The sequence below is a fragment of the Dendropsophus ebraccatus genome, chromosome 6, assembly GCF_027789765.1.
Source record: "Dendropsophus ebraccatus isolate aDenEbr1 chromosome 6, aDenEbr1.pat, whole genome shotgun sequence".
Lineage (NCBI taxonomy): Eukaryota > Metazoa > Chordata > Amphibia > Anura > Hylidae > Dendropsophus > Dendropsophus ebraccatus.
This window is the reverse complement of record NC_091459.1, coordinates 8,757,431-8,780,828: the sequence shown is the minus strand read 5'-3', so window position 1 is coordinate 8,780,828 and position 23,398 is coordinate 8,757,431. Positions and strand designations below refer to the sequence as shown.

General features: G+C 42.1%; 1 long non-coding RNA gene across 1 annotated transcript in view; it reads left to right on the top strand.

Annotated features, from left to right (window-relative positions):
- LOC138794633 (uncharacterized) overlaps positions 1–17,165 on the top strand; it is a 60,727-nt gene extending 43,562 nt beyond the window's left edge. The window contains exon 3 of the long non-coding RNA XR_011363478.1: positions 16,888–17,165. This is a non-coding gene — a long non-coding RNA (uncharacterized lncRNA). The remainder of the gene's footprint in view (positions 1–16,887) is intronic.
- Positions 17,166–23,398: the final 6,233 nt, after the last annotated feature.

The following is a 23,398-nucleotide window of genomic DNA, read 5'->3' as shown; positions in this document are numbered from 1 at the left end:
GACAGAGGAATAAGTAAAGACACAGAGCATGTTCTAAATAATGTTTTCTTCTGGCTGCTGCTGACGTATAAACCAACCACATTGGTTCTTCAACTGAAAGCTGAGAGCGTGATGGAGAAGCTAAGCTTTTGGAAATAGTAGGAGGAGGTTTGACAGATAAGTCTGGTCTAAACTGTACTGGGACCCCCCCCCCCCACCTGCTTTTCCCTGTGTCTTTCTTTTAGTCTTCAGTCAACTGCCAAAGTCATCTTAGTGTGTCAGGGGTAGGGTGACTAACCATAGCATCTTTAATGGCATCAGACAATACCTTTTGGAAGACAGTGTTTAAAGGTGAGTTGGGCCACCCTGTCACCGCGCACCACTGCCAAAACTCGGAGCAAATGCCAAGCGGCTGCCTTGCTGTATAGACAGAAGATGAGCCCCTGCCAGTGCTGTCCGGTTAGGATCATCATATACTTTGCCTAAGGCCAAGAAAAACCTGTCTATAGAGGTCCATTCAGGAGCCTCAGGAGGAAGAGCCAAGGTCCAATCCTAAGGAGGACCCTGAGACACTACAACGGACACTTCTTCGGCATCAGTGGGGAGAGCTGGGTAATAACTCCTGCATTGCCCCAAAAGTGAATTGTCAACACATCCAAATGGTCATCGACAGATGGATCAGTGCTCATGCTGAACTGCCGTGGGAGTCGAGTAGGGTATGGGCCTTCTATAATGTAAGGGACAGGTCAGGGAATGCACAGATTAGGTGAAGCCCTGACACTGCTCCCACCAAACTGTCCCTGCCTTTTGGGGAACCCGACTGCTTAACAGGCTGGCCCCAACCTGAAGCCTGCTACTGCTCTGAAATCAGTGCAAACACAAGACACAGACAAGACAATGGAAATACACAATAATAGAGCCAGGTCATTTACTGTCGGGCAATGAAGTACAAAGTCAGTGGTCAGAGGGATAGTCAGAACAGGAGCTTAGCCACTCCAAATAAAGGCTCTGGCAGACAACTAGAACATGGTGGGGGTAGTAGTTACATAGAGGCTGAAGTCCCGTCCACAGAACGAGATCGGAGCAGGGTCTCCAGCCCATCCTCCAGATCTGACTGATAGACCTTATTACTAATCAGCATTGCAACAGATTTCACTGCAAAACTCCCAGTCCTCCTTCATCAGCACCACAAAAGGCTGACTCCATCCACTATAATGGACAGGAAACAGAGAGATTAAAGTGTAATTGTGATTTAATTTATTTATTTTGCAGAAATGAATAGTACAAGTGATTTTAGGAAACTCTGTAATAGGTTTTATTAAGCAAAAGAGTTTCCTGACATCTCCATTATGTGCGTGAGCTCGGTAGTCCTGGATATTCATGAGAAGCAGAAAACTCCTCCCACCAGCTGCTGATTGGCAGTTATCAATCCATGCTGTGTATAGGCAGTCACCTGTCAATCAGCAGCTGGGGAGGCAGGGGAGGGGTTGTGGCAAGAATCCTATTCTCCTGCATATTAGGAGAACGGCTGAACAGAATGATGTAAGTAATACACCGATCTGTCACTAGATTATGCCGCCCTCATTTAAGGCGGGATAAACCTAGTGACAGATTCCCTTTAAAAAGGTTGTAAAATTGTTTAGTGTCCAGTATTAGTAAGTGTACTCAGTGCTCTTACTGACAGCAGCTCCCTGCGTACCCCATAGAGCTAAAATCACACTCCCCTCCTCCAGGCTGCGCTGTCTCTGTCCATAAGATGGCCAGCAAAAATTACCAATGCAAAAAATAAAGCAGAAACACGCATAAACAGCAATCCACAAGTCAATCCATATTCATGCTGCATAATATTCTTTATACAGACAAGTAAATGGCCAGGTATGAATATAGAGAATATAGAGAGCAATCTGCCAACATATCAATAGTCGGCTTTAAAAATAGTCTCTTTCTCTAATTACCTAAGCGTTGTATGTGCGGTAATTATAATCAGAGGCGGCCGCTGCTGTTTGCATAAGAATCCCTCATCATCGCAGCCTTTGTCTTCTCTATCTGCCAATTGCGTGCGTTTATTTATACACAGTCAATTTCGAGGCTCCTGAGCCTGCGCTGCGGGCCAGAGCTGGCTTACCAGTACGGCCTGGAGACTCGTGGCAGCCAAATCCCATTGTCCAGATGGTAAATGTCTGAAAATCTCAGTCGTCTATGTCATAAAATCGAATACATTTTAATCAGCCGCGTCGTTTGTATGAATTGCGGCCTTTTACATTAACATGCTTCATATGTCTTTCCATTATTTTCTGGAAACCTGACATGAAGGCTTCAGGCTATGAGAGTAGTGGCTGCCATATAATATAGTGGGCATGCCATGACAAGTTATTGGCCATAAGGCGAGCAATTACACGTTACAGAGAATTACTCCCCAAAATGCATAAAAAAGGCCAACAAACAAAGGATGAGAATTATTCATGGCTCTTCTTTATTTTCAGTTTTTTATAGTTTTTTTCTGTTTTTTTTTTACCCTTAGAGAAGGCACCTGCTCATACATGCAATTACTCAAACGTGCTCCAAATAGCGATTGACAAAAAAAACAACAAAAAAAAACAAACACATTGATAGTGGACAATGTACAGTTAAAATATAAATAAAGAAATAATGATGAGCGAAGCGAAACTGACGAATTCCAATTTGCAGCGAATCGGCATTTAAATTTGCTTCGTAGCGATTCGTGAATTTTCCAGATTCACTACGCAAATTCGCTAAACATGGCGGCCGCACATGTTATCTAACAGAACTGTCTTTTGGCAGGAGAAACGCCTTATCCATAATCCCTAGCGCCCGTCCAATCAGCTGCAAACCCCACTGTGATGTCAGCATCCCCCCCCCCCCCCCCCCTACATAAATGCGCACGGCCGAAAACCTACGCCAGCTGAGGACTGGAGTAGGTTTTCGGCGTATCTCAAAAAAAAAAAAAAAAAAAAAAAAAAAGATAAATCGGCCACACTGAGTTCGCGCCCCCTGTTCCACCCCCTCCCCACCTGAAAACGTTCACTCATTTCTATGGAACGATAAGCGTTACTTATGATCGTATTTGCGATTGTTTTTTCTTCGCTATTGCGTAAGTATCTACTGCGAACAACCGAATGACGTCTTATTCAACGTGAAAAATTTGCAAATGTTTTGCGAACGAGCAACGATAAAAATAGATCCAGGTCTTATAAAGCAATCAACGATTTCTCGTTCGGTCGTTAATCGTTAACTGCATTTCAACCGAATGATTATCGTTTAGATTTGAACGATTTAACGATAATCTGAACGATAATCGTCCGGTGGAATAGGGCCCTAAGATATGTGTACGCTCACCATTTTTTCTGTTTTTTATTTTTGAAGCGTTGAATGGAGAAATACCCTTTTAAAGGGGCAGTTCACAAAAAAAATTCTTTCAAATCAACTGGTGCCAGCAAGTGACAGAGATTTGTAATTTACTTCTTTAAAAAAAAATCTCAAGTCTTCCAGTACTTATCAGCTGCTATAGGTACTGCAGGAAGTGATGTTTTTCTCCAGTCGGACACAGTGCTCTCTGCTGCCACCTCTGTCCATGTCAGGAACTGTCCACAGCAGCAGCAAATCCCCATAGGAAACCTCTCCTGCTCTCCAGACCTGAAAGAATACACTACTTCCTGCAGGACATACAGCAGCTGATAAGTACTGGAAGAATGGAGAGATTTTTTTAATAGAAGTAAATTACAAATCTCTGGCATTTTCTGCCACTAGATGATTTGAAAGAATTCTTTTTGAACAACCCCTTTAAGTCTGCAGCTTGTAACATTTCTAGTGTACTGCAGTTTCTCGCTTTTTTTCCCCCTCTAATTTGGAGTGTTTCGCTAATATTGCAGAACAGACCTCACGGGAGCCACATATATCATTTTTATAGCACCTGTTGCTTAGTGATGAACATTTTTGAAATAATAAGCTTATGTATTAGACGAAAGCAAACTGCTAGGCTTCTTTATATGTGTAACATGGGGATTTTTTTTCCTGTTCGGCGTCTTAGATCGCACATTTATATTTGCATTTCTTGGCTTCGTTTCTTATAATGAGCTTATAAAGCCAGAAATGCAGTGACATTTATCTCCCCTATTTGTATACAGGATCCTTTGATCATCTGATGATTGATATTTACTGAGAAGCATTACGGCTACTAGTATCCCCGAAGCTGCTGGTTTACAGAGAGACAGGTTATCACAATCACATTGGGAAAAGTAAGCTACGTGTTAGCGCACGGCTTCTTTTAGGTACAATTCCTATTAGGGGCCTATTCACACGCACCGTATCGCAGGGCTGTGTGTTTCACTGCCATAGACCTTATTAGTAATCAGTATTACAGCAGATTTCACTGTGAAACTTGTGTAAATGGACAGCACCATAGAAGGCTGACTCCATCCCCTATGAGGGACTCTAAACAGAGACATTAAAGGGGTAGTTCATCCCCCCAAAAATTTCTTACAAATCAACTGCTGCCATGAAGTGCCAGAGATTTGTAATTTACTTCTATTAAAAAATCTCAAGCCTTCCAGTACTTATCAGCTGCTGTATGCAGAACAGGAAGTTGTATTATTTCCAGTCTGGACAGCAGGAGAGGTTTTCTATGGGGATTTGCTCCTGTTTTGGACAGTTCCTGACATGGACAGAGGAGGCAACAGAGAGCACTGTGTCAGACAGAAAAGAAAACACCACTTCCTGCTGGACACACAGCAGCTGATAAGTACTGGAAGACTTGAGATTTTTTTTATAGAAGTGAATTACAAATCTCTGGCACTTTATGGCACCAGTTGATTTGAAAGAAATTTTTTTTGGTGGGCTACCCCTTTAAATTGTAACGTTCATTTAATAATTTTTTTTTTTCTCCAGAAATCAATAGTACAAGCGATTTTAGGAAACTCTGTAATAGGTTTTATTAAGCAAAATAGTTTCCTTTTGTACTCAAAAAGCTGTTTTCCTACCCACCCCCCCCCCCTTATCTTTTCATTATCAAACAAAGGTGTCTTCATTACAGAGAAGCAAAGTTCAGCTGTGTCCATTATAACCTATGAAGGGGGGAGGGGCCGAGGGGGATGAGTGAGCAGGAAGAGGAGACAAACAGCCCATGCAGTTTGGAGACTGTGTGGCCACATAAAACGCTGGATTCACAGGTCAGAAAGGTTAGTGCTTATCTGGCAATTTGGTGAGAGAAGATTGCAGGATGTTGTGTTGAGTTCTTCGCTATACAAAGCTGTTTGTCTCCTCTCCCAGCTTTATCACCCCTTCCCATCTCCATAGACCATAATAGACACAGATAAGAAGTGAGGGGGAGGTAGGAAAACAGCTTTTTGAGTATAGAGGGAAACTCTTTTGATTAATAAATCCTATTACACAGTTTTTTGTTAAAAATTGCTTGTAATATTGATATTCAAGTCAACCGGTGCCAGAAAATGAAAGCGATTTGTCATTTACTTCTATTAAAAAAATCTCAAATCATCCAGTACTTATCAGCTGCTGAATGTCCTGCAGGAAGTGGGGTATTATTTCCAGTCTGACACGGTGCTCTCTGCTGCCACCTCTGTCCATGTCAGGAACTGCCCAGAGAAGTAGCAAATCCCCCATAGAAAACCTTTCCTACTTTCCAGATTGGGAAGAATACACCACTTCCTGCAGGACATACAGCAACTGATAAGTACTGGAAGACTTGAGATTTTTTAATAGAAGTAAATTACAAATCTCTGGCACTTTATGGCACCTGTTGATTTGTTGAACTACCTCTTTAACTGTCACTTTAGGCGACTGAAGATGTGCTGTCCACTGTATGTATATGAGCTGTAGCATTATATGACAGCTCGTATATACAGTAACTGTTGCATAAAAAAAAATTGCCAATGATTGCTATAAAGAAGTATAACAGTTGACATACACTTTTTTGTTTACAGTAGTATTTATTGTATTTAAAAATGCAATTATTTTAAACTTAAAGGGGTTGTTTACCAAATTTTTTTGTTTCGTTCAAATTAACTGGTGCCAGAAAGTGCTATAAATTTGTAATTTACTTCTATTAAAAAATATTGTTCAGTACTTATCAGCTGCTGTATGTCCTGCAGGAAGTGATGTATTCTTTCCAGTCTGGAGACTAGGAGAGGTTTTCTATGGGGATTTGCTGCTGCTCTGAACAGTTCCTGACATGGACAGAGGTGGCAGCAGAGAGCACTGTGTCAGACTGGAGATAATACATCACTTCCTGCAGGACATACAGCAGCTGATATGTACTGGAAGACTCGAGATTTATCATAGTATATATCAGATTTTCTATAGTACATTTTACCCAGTATAATCTACTTTATGAATGTACTGTAGCATGTTACAATTTTAAAATCCTACTGTTTAATGGTATAAGGAAGTGATGGATGTTCCTAGGGGATACAGGACTTCTCCAAGACCAGCAACCATGCATATATTAGAGATCTGTCCCTGTGGGTTTTGAGAAATATATGTATAGTAATGAGAGGAGGCTTTGATTCTGTATGTGTCATATCATTAGTTCAGAGGTATGCAGATTACAGCCATGGCCATGTGTAACTGCATAAGTGAATTTAAAGGGAATGTGTCATAAAGTAAAAAATAAAGTTAAAATTAAAATGATAAAAAATTTTTTTTTTGTTAATTTATATATTTTTTTTACATGTAAGGAAATATGAAAAATTAAAGGAGATGATGAAATTTTTTTATTAAAGTATTGTATTGCCCCCCCCAAAAGTTATACAAATCCCCAATATACACTTATTACGGGAAATGCTTATAAAGTGCTTTTTTCCCTGCACTTACTACTGCATCAAGGCTTCACTTCCTGGATAACATGGTGATGTCACTTCCTGGATAACATGGTTATGTCACTTCCTGGATAACATGGTGATGTCACGCCCGACTCCCAGAGCTGTGCGGGCTGTGGCTGCTGGAGAGGATGATGGCAGAGGGATGCTCAGTGTCCCTCAGGTGCCCTGTGTCCCCCTGCCATCATCCTCTCCAGCAGCCACAGCCCGCACAGCTCTGGGAGTCGGGCGTGACATCACCATGTTATCCAGGAAGTGACATCACCATGTTATCCAGGAAGTGACATCACCATGTTATCCAGGAAGTGACATCAACCATGTTATCCAGGAAGTGACATCACCATGTTATCCAGGAAGTGACATCACCATGTTATCCAGGAAGTGACATCAACCATGTTATCCAGGAAGTGACATCACCATGTTATCCAGGAAGTGAAGCCTTGATGCAGTAGTAAGTGCAGGGAAAAAAGCCCTTTATAAGCATTTCCCGTAATAAGTGTGTATTGGGGATTTGTATAACTTTTGGGGGCAATACAATACTTTAATAAAAATTTTCACTGGACTTCTCCTTTAAATATGACATAGTTCCAATGACAAGAAGAAGTAAGTGAACCATTTGGAGGGAATAGTTTGACTAATAAAATATGGTCAGATTGTTATCTAAGACAACTGTAGATAAATACAATCTAACTAAACTAATAACACAGCAAATCCTACATGTAATAATCTGGAAATCCCCCTGTAGCAGCAATCATCTTCACCAAACATTTCCTATAGCTGAGTACGATTTATACAACCATTCCAAGGTTACTCCAGAGACTATTTTTTTTTCATTTTGCTACTTTGTAATATAACTTAAAGGGGCCCTCCAATTCTTTTAAATCAACTGGTATCAGAAAGTTATATAGATTTGTCATTTACTTCTATTTCAAAATCTCAATTCTGCCTATATTTATCAGCTGCTGTATGCCCTGCAGGAAGTGGTGTATCCTCTCCAATCTGACACAGTACTCTCTGCTGCCACCTCTGTCCATGTCAGGAACTTTTCAGAGCAAGAGAGGTTTTCTATGGGGATTTGCTGCTGCTCTGGACAGTTCCTGACATGGACAGAGGTGGCAGCAGAGAGCACTGTGTCAGACTGGAAAGAATAATACACCACTCCCTGCAGGGCATACAGCATCTGATAAGTATGAGAAGACTGGAGATTTTTTAATAGAAGTAAAAAACAAATCTATATCTTTTTTTAAAACCAGTTGAATACCGCTTTAATTAAAATAAATGTATAGATTTTAATAGGTTCTAATGGGCCCCTCTTCTACTACCAACATTTGTGCTGGGAACTGCAGTTCTCAACCCCCTATTGCCCCTTATTGATGCCACTTAACGGAAGTTGAATGGTAAACAAGTATTTGCAGGACATGTACTTATTTTCTGATATCCTTTATTTTACTATATAATATACTACAAAGCTGGTCCCACATTTGTCGGTCCCACTTTTGTTTACTTTTTATAAAAAAATGTCTGTGATTTGACAAAAAATCAGCAATTTTGGCACTGGTTTGCATTCATGCCTTTTCCTGGCTACCTCTAGGTATTGTCTGAGTTTTCAAAAGCCCAAGCACATAGCAGTCATTGAGGCTGCTGAGAGAAGCTCAGCTCTCAGTAGGTGAAGTTGAAAGTAAGGGTCCTATTCCACAGGCTGACCAGGGCCCGATCAACGATGTAAACGAGCGCCAATCTGCTAGATCAGTGCTCGTTTACTGGGCCTATTCCACGGCCCGACAATCGTGTAGCGAGGGCTGCAGGGACATTGTTACCGATGTCCTTGCAGCCCTTGTTTCATACTTTACTTGTCCAGACTGCAGGTCTTCTCCTTCTCCTGGTCCTGCGCTGTTTTTTAAATCATTGGTCGCCCGCCGCACCCGCTATTCCACGTAGCGATGCGCGGCTGGGGTCTCTCTATTTCACGGAGCGATAATCCTGATTTGGCCGATTATCACTCCGTGGAATAGGCCCCTAAAGCCTAGTGGATGTCAGTCAAGCAGCTGAAGGCTAATAGTGAGCACAGGGGCACTGGGAATTGTATAGCTGGACTTTTGCATCCAGAAAGACCACCACCTGAGCTTTTGGCTCTCATTTTCATATGAATATAAGAAGACAGCTCTCTGGAGAGCTTAATTAGTATTAGCAAGGTATGTGTGAATTTAGACTGAGGAGCCCTATACAACCGTCTACTTAGTTTAGCCACTTTAAAACCTGAGTCAGGTCTGCTTTAATGCATAACATACACATATACATACATACATACACATACAGGATATATTTTTTTGAAATCTTAGTTTTTTTCTAAACTGAAATATAATAGATTATGAGAGTTTGATGACCAAGCTGAAAGAGAATATAATTTACACAGAGTGGGGCTAGTAGCTTGTTACTTGAACATAGTAAAGTTGGGAGAGATACATTCAATTAGCTAAACTCATTCAATTCAATTAACAAAGCTCTATGTTACTTTTGCTCGAACGCCCTTGGCATTGCATATTGCTAATAACTGGAAGTGAAAATTGAGCTTCATAACAAGGTGTAATTTATTTCTCAGGAATAACATAGAAGATTGTTTCCAGAAAAAGACCACCTGGTCCGTCTAGTCCGCCTTCATATTGTTCCCTTTACCGTATATATGTCCCACTTGTAATACATTTAGGTCAGCAGAAATGATTGTGTAACTTGTAGGTACAAATTGTGACTAACCTTGCCCGTGAATGTTTCCCATCACACCCGTTACACAGTTGAACACCAGTTTCAGGTTAAATAGGGCAGCGCAAAACATTTTATATTAGCACAAATATACTTTGGCTATTGTGTATATACTTTTAGGGGGAGATTTATCAAACATGGTGTAAAGTGAGACTGGCTCAGTTGCCCCTAGCAACCAATCAGATTCCACCTTTCATCCCTCACAGACTCTTTGGAAAATGAAAGGAGGAATCTGATTGGTTGCCAGGGGCAACTGGGCCAGTCTCACTTTACACCATGTTTGATAAATCTCCCCCTTAGTGTTTGCACATATTTATATGGATTTTCCAGGTAATACATCTGAGTTTCACAACAGTTTTAAAAAACCAACAAACAACAAAGTTCATACTTTTTCTCAAATTTTTACGTACCTTTAAAATTTCCCTCCACCTGTGTCGGTTCACTGTTGTGAGAAATGGTGATGTCAGTATGGGGGTAATACAGGTGCAAAAGTGGCCTACAAATTATTGGGCCCCTATTGGCCCGTGTAATAGGACCCTAACGACTAGAAGAGAAACGATCTGATGCCGTCACTTTGTGTAACAGGCAGCAGACCGACACTATCTTCTATGAGCTCCCTAGACGATCTAAAGATTGTTCGCTTATCGCTCTCTGTAATTCCACATTCGTTCACTAATGGTTCAGTGTAATGCTACGTTTACACGGAACGATTATCGGGCGAATTTTCACAATAACGATCGCATTGAGTGATAATTGTTCAGTGTAAATGCAGCGAACGATCAAGCGATTAGCTAAAAATCATTCATTTTGATCTTTGAACATGTTAATAAATCGTTCTTGATCGTTCGCAAAAAATTCGCAGACCATTCCGTGTAAACAGTCATTCACTGATTTTTCCTATGTGCGAGATAGGCTTAAGCGATCGCAAAACGAATTTTCTGTACGATATATCGTTCAATCTAAACGCTGATCGTTATAAAAAAAAAATAGTTACTTCGAAATCGTTAATCGTACGATCGGGCGAATTATCGCTTTGTGTAAACGCAGCATAAGGGTCCATTTACACTGAAAGATTATCTGACAGAGATTTGAAGCCAAAGCCAGGAATGGATTTGAAAAGAGGAGAAATCTCAGGCTTTCCTTTATGACCTGATCTCCGTTTATAGTCTGTTTCTGGCTTTGGCTTCAAATCTTTGGCAGATAATCTGTCAGATAATCGTTCTGTGTAAATGGACCCTTATTCCACATGGTTCCTTTATTTACTGAGATCAGATGGAGCAAACGATCGCAGTACCCATCATGAACAATCTCGTTTACAATTATTTATCATTAATCCTTAAAAATCGATTTGTCTAATAGGATCCTAAAGGCCCCATTACACAGCGCGATTATCGTTTTAAGATTCCCTATAACGATCGAACGCTACTGATAACCTGGCGATTTTTTAGTGATCGATTCTGATATAATTACAACCACCGATTGCTGTTATAAAGACTATTTTTGTGGTTGTTAATCGCACAACCACAAATAGCTTAATTTGAAATATAAGCAATTATTTGCTGTTAAACGGCGGCCATCCACTAAATTTCAACAGTGTGGGAACATAGGCGGAGATTTATCAATCATGGTGTAAAGTGAGACTGGCCCAGTCGCCCCTAGCAACCAATCAGATTCCACCTTTCATTTTCCAAAGAGTCTGTGAGGGATGAAGGGTGGAATCTGATTGGTTGCTAGGGGCAACTGAGCCAGTTTCACTTTACACCATGTTGGATAAATCTCCCTTATAGCCTTTATGTGTTTTTCAATCTACTCCTGGTTATAGTTGCAAAATACTGAGCAAAAATACTGTGTGTGAAGCAAGAATACTGTGAGACTAAACCAGAACAGCTAAAATACCTATCTCCGGCAGTGTATAGATAAGTCAGAGCAGCATCTCTTTATATTGATCACCATTACTGCATGAGAGAGAGGTGGTGTGCGGTATAGCAGTATTATAGCTCAGCCCTGTCTGTTTGACTGATGGACTGCAATACCAGACACAACCGATAAACAGGAGGGGGCACTGTTTCTGAACATACAGCAGGCCTGTTTTTTTTAAATCCTGGACGTCTCTTTCATGAGAATGCTTTGAAGTACTCGGCCAGTGACCAGCTTTTATACTGTGGGGGTAATGAGTTTGGAATCTGAACACGTTACATAATGGGTTTGTAGTACAGCTTTGTGCATCTCAACATGAACATCCCGGCTCGATCAAATGAGATGCGTTAATTGAAATTATTAGCGTGCATAGAATATTATATTTTCTCTATAAAAAGACTCATTATTGTGGAGTTTATTTAGACTGTAGAAATGACTCCAGAAGGTCACCGATACAACAATGGCTCCGTTTAGGTCCCGCACAATTCCAGGCCTTAGTGCTTCAGCCTTAATCTCACAATCTTTTGTTAGTTCTACACAATATCCTAACAATGTTATAAAAAAGACACAGAAACAACTGCAAACTCAACATTACTGTAACAAAATAATACAAATAGAGGCATACTGGGATAAACATATACTGGGACCGACATATACTGAGACCGACATATACTGGGATAAACATATACTGGGACCAACATATACTGGGATCGACATATACTGGGACCAACATATACTGGGATAAACATATACTGGGACCAACATATACTGGGATCAACATATACTGGGACCGACATATACTGAGACCGACATATACTGGGATCAACATATACTGGGATCAACATATACTGAGACCGACATATACTGGGACCGACATATACTGGGATCGACATATACTGGGATCGACATATACTGAGACCGACATATACTGAGACCGACATATACTGAGACCGACATATACTGGGATAAACATATACTAGGACCGACATATACTGAGACCGACATATACTGAGACCGACATATACTGAGACCGACATATACTGGGACCGACATATACTGAGACCGACATATACTGAGACCGACATATACTGAGACCGACATATACTGGGACCGACATATACTGGGATAAACATATACTGGCACCAACATATACTGGGATCAACATATACCGAGACCAACATATACTAGGACCGACATATACTGGGATCAACATATACTGGGATCGACATATACTGGGATCAACATATACTGAGACCGACATATACTGGGACCGACATATACTGGGATCAACATATACTGGGATCGACATATACTGGGATCGACATATACTGAGACCGACATATACTGAGACCGACATATACTGGGATCAACATATACTGGGATCAACATATACTGGGACCAATATATACTGGGATAAACATATACTGGGACCAACATATACTGGGCCCGACATATACTGGAATCGACATATACTGGGACCAACATATACTGGGATAAACATATACTGGGACCAACATATACTGAGACCAGCATATACTGGGGCCGACATATACTGGGGCCAACATATACTGGGATTAAAATATACTGGGACCAACATATACTGGGGCCAGCATATACTGGGGCCGACATATAACGTGACCGACATATACCGTGACCGACATATACCGGGACCGACATATACCGGGGCCGACATATGCCGGAGCCAACATATACCGGAGCCGACATATACTGGGACTGACATACTGTATACTGGGAGTAACATAATAAGTAACACCATCAGTAATCTTATGTAAAACTGAATAGAGGGTGATCGGATATAATATTTCCACAGTGATCTGTGTTCAAACAAAGTATGGACAACGGCCATTGTTTGGCACTCAAAGAAGTTGCATTGAAATCAATGCACAACGGACGGAAATAATTGACATGTTAATTATTTCTATGACCTTTGTTCAATGCATTGTGTGAAGCACGGCCGTTGTTTGCATTAACTTCAGTGCAACGCATTTTACTATGAAAAGAACGGCCGTTGTTTTTATTGCAAACATCAGCTGTTCTTGTCATAAAAAAATACTTTGTGTGAACATAACCTATGGCTGTATCCATGTTTTCTAGGACTTTCTGGCGCTGCGTCCAAACAGCCACCGGTATTCAAATTCCGATCGATCCAAGCCGATCATGCTTGAGTCGGGCTCATCTCTATTCTCGACCTCTGTGGTGACATTATATCCCATCCCTCTAGTCTAGAATTGGTGTTTAGACCAGAAGAGCCCAGTTGTAGGTAGGTATTCCACATGCAAAGCAATATCTTCCCCCGACTATATGTAAGAGTGACGCAGCCAACGCCGGAATCCTTCAGGCACTGCTCCCCTCTGTTTTCTATAATAAAAATATTGCAGTGAAATGATAGAATCAGGGATTTGATCAAATCCCGGGAATTTGTGAAATGACCGCGCTGTTCCATCATTTCCCTAATGAATTGATCAAATCACTGACCCCTTTCAGGGAAATGATGGAACGAACTCTATAGTTTCTCCCTGCGACACAGAATTCGCTTACCGTATCGTCTCTCTTCTCCCCCCGCCTGTCTGCTCTGCTCCTCCGTCTGCCGCGACGCCGTATGCCTGCCGGGGAGGTGCACCGCTCTGCTCCCCCATCTGCCCCCCGCCGCCATATGCCTGCCGGGGAGGTGCACCGCTCTGCTCCCCCGTCCACTCCCGCCGCCATATGCCTGCCGGGAGTTCCTGTTCGCCCCCCCCCGCCGCCATATGCCTGCCAGGGAGGTGGGCCGCTCTGCTCCTCCATCCGCCTCTGCCGCCAAACATAGAGCTGGGCGACTCCTCGATCGTTCATTCCATCATAAAATCCAGGCATTTCATCAAATCCCTAAGGAAATGATGGAACGGCGTGTTCATTCCATCATTTCTCGGGATTTGATCAAATCCCGGGATTCTATATTTTCACTGCATATATATACTGTGATGTATATTTAATGTAATGTATATACATTACCCAGGGCCGTTTCTAGAGGCGGGCGGGCCGGGCGACCGCACGGGGGGGCCGACAGCTAGGGGGCGCTGGTGGCACTCCCCGCACCCACTTAGCCGCCCCCCCCCCCCCCCCCCCGGCCGCCCGCCTGCTCGGCCCATCACCTGCCCCTCTGCCCCATCACCTGGCAAGACTGCCCTCTGATCGCCTGCCCGCCGGCCCGTACCTCCGCCGCCAACCGATAGCTCCGCCCCCAGCCCACCCGTAGCTCCACCCCCGGACTGTTCGTAACTCTGCCCCAGACCGCTCCGACTCAACCGAGCACATGCAGACATCTCGCTCCAGCAGCGCAGTGACGTCATGGAGAGAGAAGATGTTGCAGGGGCGGCAGCGGAGGAGGAGAGGGACCACGGTATGCCAGAATAAGGTGAGTATAATATGTTTTTTTGTGTGTGTGTTAGCCAATGCAGGGGGGAGCAGAGGGGATTAGTACTATGGGGGGGCACAGGGGGGATTTTTTTTATGGGGACAGCATGGGGGAATTACAATGAGGTCAGCACAGGGGAATTACAGGGGGTGGTCACCCAGTTTTCCCAGCATCCAGTATTTCAGTATAATGGAGGTCACCCAGCTCTCCACATCCTGTATGTCAGTGTAATGGAGGTCACCCAGCTTTCCCAGCATCCTGTATGTCAGTGTATAATGGAGGTCACACAGCTCTCCCCTAATCCTGTATGTCAGTGTAATGGAGGTCACCCAGCTTTCCCAGCATCCTGTATGTCAGTGTATAATGGAGGTCACTCAGCTTTCCCAGCATCCAGTATGTCAGTATAATGGAGGTCACCCAGCTTTCCTAGCATCCTGTATGTCAGTGTATAATGGAGGTCACCCAGCTCTCTGCATCCTGTATGTCAATGTAATGGAGGTCACCCAGCTTTCCCAGTATCCTGTATGTCAGTGTATAATGGAGGTCACCCAGCTCTCCCAGCATCCTGTATGTCAGTGTAATGGAGGTCACATAGCTTTCCCAGTATCCTGTATGTCAGTGTAATGGAGGTCACCCAGCTCTCCCAGTATCCTGTATGTCAGTGTATAATTGAGGTCACCCAGCTATCCCAGCATCCTGTATGTCAGTGTAATGGAGGTCACACAGCTTTACCAGCATCCTGTATGTCAGTGTAATGGAGGTCACACAGCTTTACCAGCATCCTGTATGTCAGTGTAATGGAGGTCACCCAGCTCTCCCAGTATCCTGTATGTCAGTGTGTAATGGAGGTCACACCTTGCAGACTTTACTGCACCAAGCAGCAGAATTACTACAGTTTTGGAGCCTATAGGAGGGAAAAGGGAAGGAAGTTGCCGGAAATGTGCAGAGCCTGAGATGTCTGTCTGACATCAAGATTCGCCCTGTTGCCAAAATGATCTAGAGACTGCCCTGACATTACATTGCAGTGAATAGGAGAAAGTCAGATATTGAAGAGCTCTATGACAAAAGACAAAGCAGCTCCATTGTTCCAGCAGTCAGGGTGGTCACCTTTTCTTTACTGTATCCTATAAACAAGCATTATGACAGATGACCCCCAATCCGTCTGCGGTGCAGGATCCTGCGACTAAAAATTTCCATAAAACCAAAGAACCTCAATGTCAATTTAATGTTCCAGACTGATAGAAAGACACAAAAGTGATATAAATGACGGCGTTTGGACTGATAAATCGGCAATGTCGCGTCAATCACAGGAACACAATACAAATCATGTACCGAGATTCAAAATAACTTATAGCAGAATAACATTTTGAATGCTGAGACATGCAGAGTGACATTTAAAGTAATATAATAACATGCAAAGTGATGCGATATTCTTCTTTGTGAAATTACGTTTCTCATATATCAGGAAGAAATATTATAATGCTTAGTAGTGACCCTGTGGAATGTTGGGTCTGTGACATACTTAAAGGGGTACTCCGGCAAAAATCTTTTTCTTACAAATCAACTGGTGTCAGAAAGGTACACAGATTTGTAATTCACTTCTATTAAGAAACCTCCAAGTCTTCCCATACTTATCAGCTGCTGTATGTCCTGTAGGAAGTGGTGTATTCTTTCCAGTCTGACACAGTGCTCTCTGCTGCCACCTCTGTCCATGTCAGGAACTGTCCAGAGCAGCAGCAAATCCCCACAGAAAACCTCTCCTGCTCTGATTATAAAGAAAAGAACATGTTCAGTTTCCGTCTCTAATCAGAAAAAGAAAATCTAGGCGACCTGGTTTATTTTTACACGTTCAACACAGATGTCAAACTAATAATAGTAATAATGATAATCTCCGTAACACTTTTGTTTCCAGGACGACTTTCACACTTGTCATGTACAAATAAAACCTGAATTCCTCATTTATTTCAGAGCGTGCAGCCATCAGCCAGAGCTGAGAAAAAGAGTCCCATTAGGAAAAGATTTTGCCAAGGCCCCTGAGGATTACTTTGCATATGAAACACGTCGGGCCGAGACCACTGGGTCTGAAGAGCTTCCAATCAACAAGAAATAAGGGAAGTAAAAATTCTTCAGATGTTTAAGACTCTTATACTGAACGGACACGTATAGTTAGTGCAATATAAAGATTGGACATGTATGGGATACACTAAATGGCCAAACACATACAATATAAATGCAATAAACATTTGGAAAATGCACATGCAACACTTAAATGCAATAAAGTAAAAGGTGTATGAGCTATGATGTAATGATATGGGCTTATATGAACTGTATTCAGGCTACGGTGACGGCTGCGAAGTGTTGCTGTGATTATTAGGTTTTCTAACCTTTTACTTTTAGGGAGCGTTCACACATACAGGGTCGGCAACAGATTTGATGCTGCAGATATCAATGTAACTAAATGGCTGAGCACAGCATGAAATCTGCTGCAGATCCTGCTCATGTGAACGCACCCTTAGGCTATGTTCACACAATGTATATTTTCGTAAAACCACGGACGTTGTTACACATTGCAACAACGGCCACGATTATTACGAAAATATACGTTACCTTGCCATCTATGGGATCCTGGCCGGAGTGTATACGCATAGTATACGCTCCAGCCAGGATCCCTAGCAGCGCCGCAAACAACTGACATGTCAGTTTTCTGCGGCCGCTATTCATTGAATATCAGCCATAGAAAACCCTGTCAGTGCACACTGTGGAGCGAGCTGAAGAAATGCTGAACAGATTGGTGTATTGCTAACATCATTCTGTTCAGCCGTTCTCCTAATATGCAGGAGAATAGGATTCTTGCCACACCCCTCCCCCCTAAAGCTAATAATTGACAGGTGACTGCCTATACACAGCATATGGATAGATAACTGCCAATCAGTAGCTGGTGGGCGGAGTTTTCTGCTTCTCATGAATATCCAGGACTACTGGGCTCATGCACATAATGGAGAGGACTACTTATTGTCCATGTTATTCAGAAAGAGATCTCTGAATCTCTGTAAGTGATCCATCTTTCTGTTCAGCTTCTCTGTCACTAGTTTATGTTACCCTGAGATAGGACGCCTACTGACAGAGTCTTGTTTAGTAAGTGAATAAAAGTTATAATAATACATATAATATATCACACTATAATAATATATAACCTTTACCAGCTCACTGTGAGAAGTAGATGCTCCGTGTTACATTATAATTTTTTAAAACAAAAAAATAAAATTGCTTTAAATAAAATTTTTCTTTCTAATGTTGCGCAGCCAGTCAAGTCATGTGATCCGGCCGCCCGCACTGGATTGTAATTAAGGAGAAGCGGCTGTAACATATCCTGCGCTCCCAGTTATGAGGTGACCTGTGGCTCAGCGTAGGTGCCGCGCTCTTCTTATATGTCACTATCTGCCTGTTCTGCCCACACACACACACAGCTAGCGACGGGCACAGTCTCATCATTAGGTGGGAGCGGGGGAAGTTACGGGGGCGTCATCTTACTGATAGATTAAGGTTAATTCTGCCCGTCATTAGAGATGTATACTCCGTCTCTGTGATCTTGTGCTCTGACATTCGGAATCATTTGTAGGGAGACGTCTCCTAGTAACTCACTACTAACCCTTCTATTAACCCCAATGGTAAGATTCTCATTTACCTGGGAATCTGTCATCATGAGCCCACGACTTGTTTCCGTCACTTATCATGGTAATTTCTAATCATCATCGGCCGTCACTCCTAATGACTCGGGGAAACCTGCATGGAATTTTGTCATTCTTTTACCTCTCAAAATGTTCAATTTAGTCTACAAATATATAAAATAGGGATAATACATCCGACCCTGAAGCTGAAACTATCCGCTCATTATCTGAACAGGAACAAAACGGGAGGGAATAAAATGCTACTGTAGGTTATCCACAACGTATAAGCAACGGGCGTTATTTGGCACTCAAAACAACGGCCATTGTTTTGGAGAAAAAATTGCATTGAAGTCTATGGACAACAGCCGGAAATAATTGACATGATTATTATTTTGACAGCCGCAGTAAACAACGGCCGTTGTTCAATACATTTAATACATAGCTTTAGGCTTGGTTCACACACAGTATTTTGCAAACAAAACCAGGAGTGGATTGAAAACACAGAAAAGCTATGTTCACACACTGTTAAAATTTAGTAGATGGCCGCCATTTAATGGGAAATAACGTCCGTTATTTTAACCCCTTAACGACCCTGGACGTAGAGTCACGCCCTGAAAGTCTGTCACCAGTCGACTCTGGGCGTTATTGTACTTCCTGGGTGTTTATTCCGCTATGAAGCGCGCTCTGCTCATAGTAGGTGGGGGCCGGCTGCAGTGAGTCACCGTTAATGACAGGCTGCGGCGATCGCTTCAGTAAAAATGTTTTTAAAAATACCTCTCCCCAATAAAAGTTAAAATCAGCCCCCTTTCCCATTATATAAATAAAACATAAAAATAAATAAATAAACATATTATATATCGTAGCGTGCGTAATTTTTCCGATCTCTCAAAATATAACAATCGTCATAGCGAACAGCAAGCGGCGTATACGAAAAGAGGGAAAAAAGTGCGCGGATTGCCAATTTTTTGTTACATTATATATAAAAAAAAATAAATAAAAAAAGTGATCAAATGTCCGAGCTACACAAATATGGCATTAAAAAACTAAAACCGTTATAAGCGTCACAATAATTAATAATTAATTGCAAAAACAAATAGGATTTCATAAAAAATATATATAACATTAGAGAATCTGTGTAACCTGCATATGGTTGTGTTCAGACTGATGTATAGAATAATGGTGTCATGTGGCTTTTACCATATAGTTCATTACGTAGACACAGGAACCCCCCAAACGTTACCATACTGCATTCTTTTTTACGATTTCACCAATTTATTTCTCCACAAATAATAATTTGGGGTTCCATCAAGCCCCCACATGGTCCTGTAGATAGAAAAATGAAAGGGCTGGAGCTCTTAGAAGGGGAGGAGGAAAAAACAAAAATGCAAAAAGGAAAATTTTCCATTAGGTGTAAGGATACTATAAAAGACCTCCTTAAAGATAAAAACTTGTACTGTTCTGGAAGAAAGCAGCCGTGTTTTTCTAAGTCGGCACAATTACTATAAAGGGGTACTCCAGCAAAATAAAAAATCTTTTAAATGAACTGGTTTCAAAAAGTTATATTAATTTGTAAATTACTTTTATTTAAAAAGCTAAAGTCTACCAGTACTTATCATCTGCTGTATGTCCTGCAGGAAGTGGTGCGTTCTCTCTGACACAATGCTCTTTGCTGCCACCTCTGTCCATGTCAGGAAGTGTCCAGAGCAGCAGCAAATCCCCATAGAAAACCTCTCCTGCTGAAGCCATAGCATATGGGAAAAATTCTATTACTTCTTTCCAAAAAATATGGCATGCATGGACCCTCAGCCCATACTATACTTCTTAATCCTTTTCATTCTTTATACATTCTTATACAAGATTAGTGCCTCTTATATTCATCTCCTGCTATTCTATATACGCTGTTTCTGACTTGTTTTGTATATGATATAGCTTAAATATCTTTGATTCAACTTTAATATGATTTTGTAATTCTGACATTTATTATATGAAAAATTTAATAAAAAGATTCAAACAGAAAACCTCTCCTGCTCTGGACAGTTCTTGACATGGACAGAGGTGGCAGCAGAGAGCACTGTGTCAGACTTAAAAGGATACACCACTTCCTGCAGGACATACAGCAGCTGATAAGTATGGGAAAACTTGACATTTTTAAATAGTGGTAAATTACAAATCTACACAACTTACTGAAACCAGGTGATTTGAAAGAAAAAGATTTTCGTCAGAATTTTCGCTTTAGCTTTGGCTGTCCAGGCATGATGGGAATTGTAGTTTTGCAGCAGCTGGAGGGCCAGAGGTTTCCCATCCCTGCTTTATATTAAAAGTCTTAAACTCTGAACAGTCAGTAGTTAATAATAATCCAGTAAAAATGAAAGTTCCGCTCGTACTGTACACACATTGGCTTCTTGTATATCAGGTATAAGAATGGTTTAATTATGGAGTTCTGGCTTTCACAGCTGAGGTTCCAACCAATGTTATAAAAAGCCGGCTAAGAATTTATAACTAAATACAGATCCAGATGTGGGATCAGCTTTGTGTCGTAGAAAACACATTAGACTTTAGAAAAAAATACCAAGACACATGGATAAAACATCTGAGCTTGAAAATTAATTAAAACATACATTGCAGGATATATAAATCTTCACAAACAATTGTTTTTATTGTACCGTGAAATATAAAAAAAAAAAAAATAATAAAAATTAAGCAACTTTGAACGAGGTTTTATGTAAAAAAATTCTACTATATTTTTTCTACAGCTTCTATGCAGGAAATACATCCACATGACAACAGATTGCAAACACATTTTGTGTAGTGTTATCCTGCAGTTTGAGGCTATGTTCACACAACGTAGGACACCAGCCATGTCACTGCCGCTGAATTCAAAAGCAAGCACATTAGTGTGCGCCCGCATCCGAATTCCCTGCTGCACACAACGGAGCGTGTGGCTGGAGCCGCATGCTCCATTGTGTGCACTGTAAGGTTTTCTGCGGCCGCTATTCACTTGTCAGACATGTCAGTTTCTTGCAGCGCCGCTAGGGATCGAGGCCAGAGTGTATACTATGTGTCTATGTGGTGTCCCACCACGGTTGTTGCTATTGGTTACACCCTTCTGTATTTATCTGTGGGAGTGGTAATGTGGTAATACCAGAGTTTTACCACTAGGTGTCATTATTATGTTTAACTGTATTTAGATATTGCACAGCTGTGGAAACTAAAGGGTTATCGTTTTCTTATGTGTCACCTGGATCTATACACCATTAAGAGTTCTTTCTTCTTCTCTCCTATCACCTTTCTCCTTACATCTCTCACACGCACTCCTCACCCACTCACAGCACAACTTATATGTGCTGTAGGAAAGAAGTCACATGGGTAGAGGAAGTGTAGGGTCGTCTTACTCTGGATTCTGTGGAGGAAGGACGCAAGCTAGGATGCTCCCTACAGCAGTCAAGTTGGGCCCTGGCTCCTGCCAGGTCCCCCAGTATCCAGTTAGTTGTGGTCTAGACGTTGCGCAAAGCACATGCACATGCGAGACCAAGACACAGTTTCCCTTAAAGGGGTAGTGCGGCGCTAAACAATTACTCACAAAATAAAACACATTACAAAGTTATGTTATGTATGTGAATGGCCCCCTTTCCCGTGTTTCCCCCCATCCACGCTAGACCCGGTAGTGTGGTGCATTATACTCACCGCATCTCGTGTCAACCTCCGTCCGCCATCTTGTGACAATGACGTAGTCTTCGGGAGGCCAGCTGAACCACTCCATCCGGCCCTCATGTCGGCCCCCCTCTGCTGCGTCATAACTGTGCTCAGCCGCGATTGGCTGAGCACAGTTATGCTCAGCCAATCGCAGCTGAGCTTCTGATGACGCGGCAGAGGGGGACCGGCATGAGGGATGGATGGAGCGGTTCGGCCGACCTCCAGAAGACTACGTCATTGTCACAAGATGGCGGACGGGGGTTGACACGAGATGCGGTGAGTATAACGCACCACACTTCCGGGTCTAGCGTGGGTGGGGGGAAACACGGGGAAGGGGGCAATTCACATACATAACATACATTACTAAGTTGTATAACTTTTAATGTGTGTTATTTTGTGAGTAATTGTTTAGCACCGCACTACCCCTTTAAGCAACACCCCTAAACACTGCAGTGTTAAGTCGCTACTAGAGAGGACAAGTCAGGGATCAACTCAACCCACGCCCAGAAGGAACACAGTGCAGGACAGTATCCATAAAGAGAAAAGGAACTGATCCGGATAGAGCAAAGTTGCTAGAAGCCTAGGAACTCTATCTCGCAGGGTGGGTGTAAGCAGGGAGCATACCTCTTATCCCAGGTAACAAGGTATCCCAGGTAACATTGGCCATTCTTGTCATAAAAAAATGTGTACATACACAGTGTATTGAACAATAGCGTTTGTATGCTACAGCCGTGGAAGTAATTGACATGTCAATTATATCCGGCCATTGTGCATTGATTTTAATGCAATTTTCAATGCAACAAAGGCCATTGTTTCATACTGACTACTTGTCTTAGACTACTTGCAGTCGTTTGTCTTTCAACATTGTCATAGGTGACTATGATAGCAGCAATCTGCTGCCGTCACACCGTGGAATAGTAGACCGCCGCTACCCTCTATGAGCTGCCCGGACGATCTAGCGATCACCCAGGCAGCCCCCCCGCATAAACTATATCCACCAAATGAAAGAAATTTTACTCACACAAATTACTCATAAAATTTGCTAAGAATAAAAAAATTATTAGAACAGAATCTGTACAGAAAAGAAAACATACAGATAGGAAACGGAGCTACAGGTA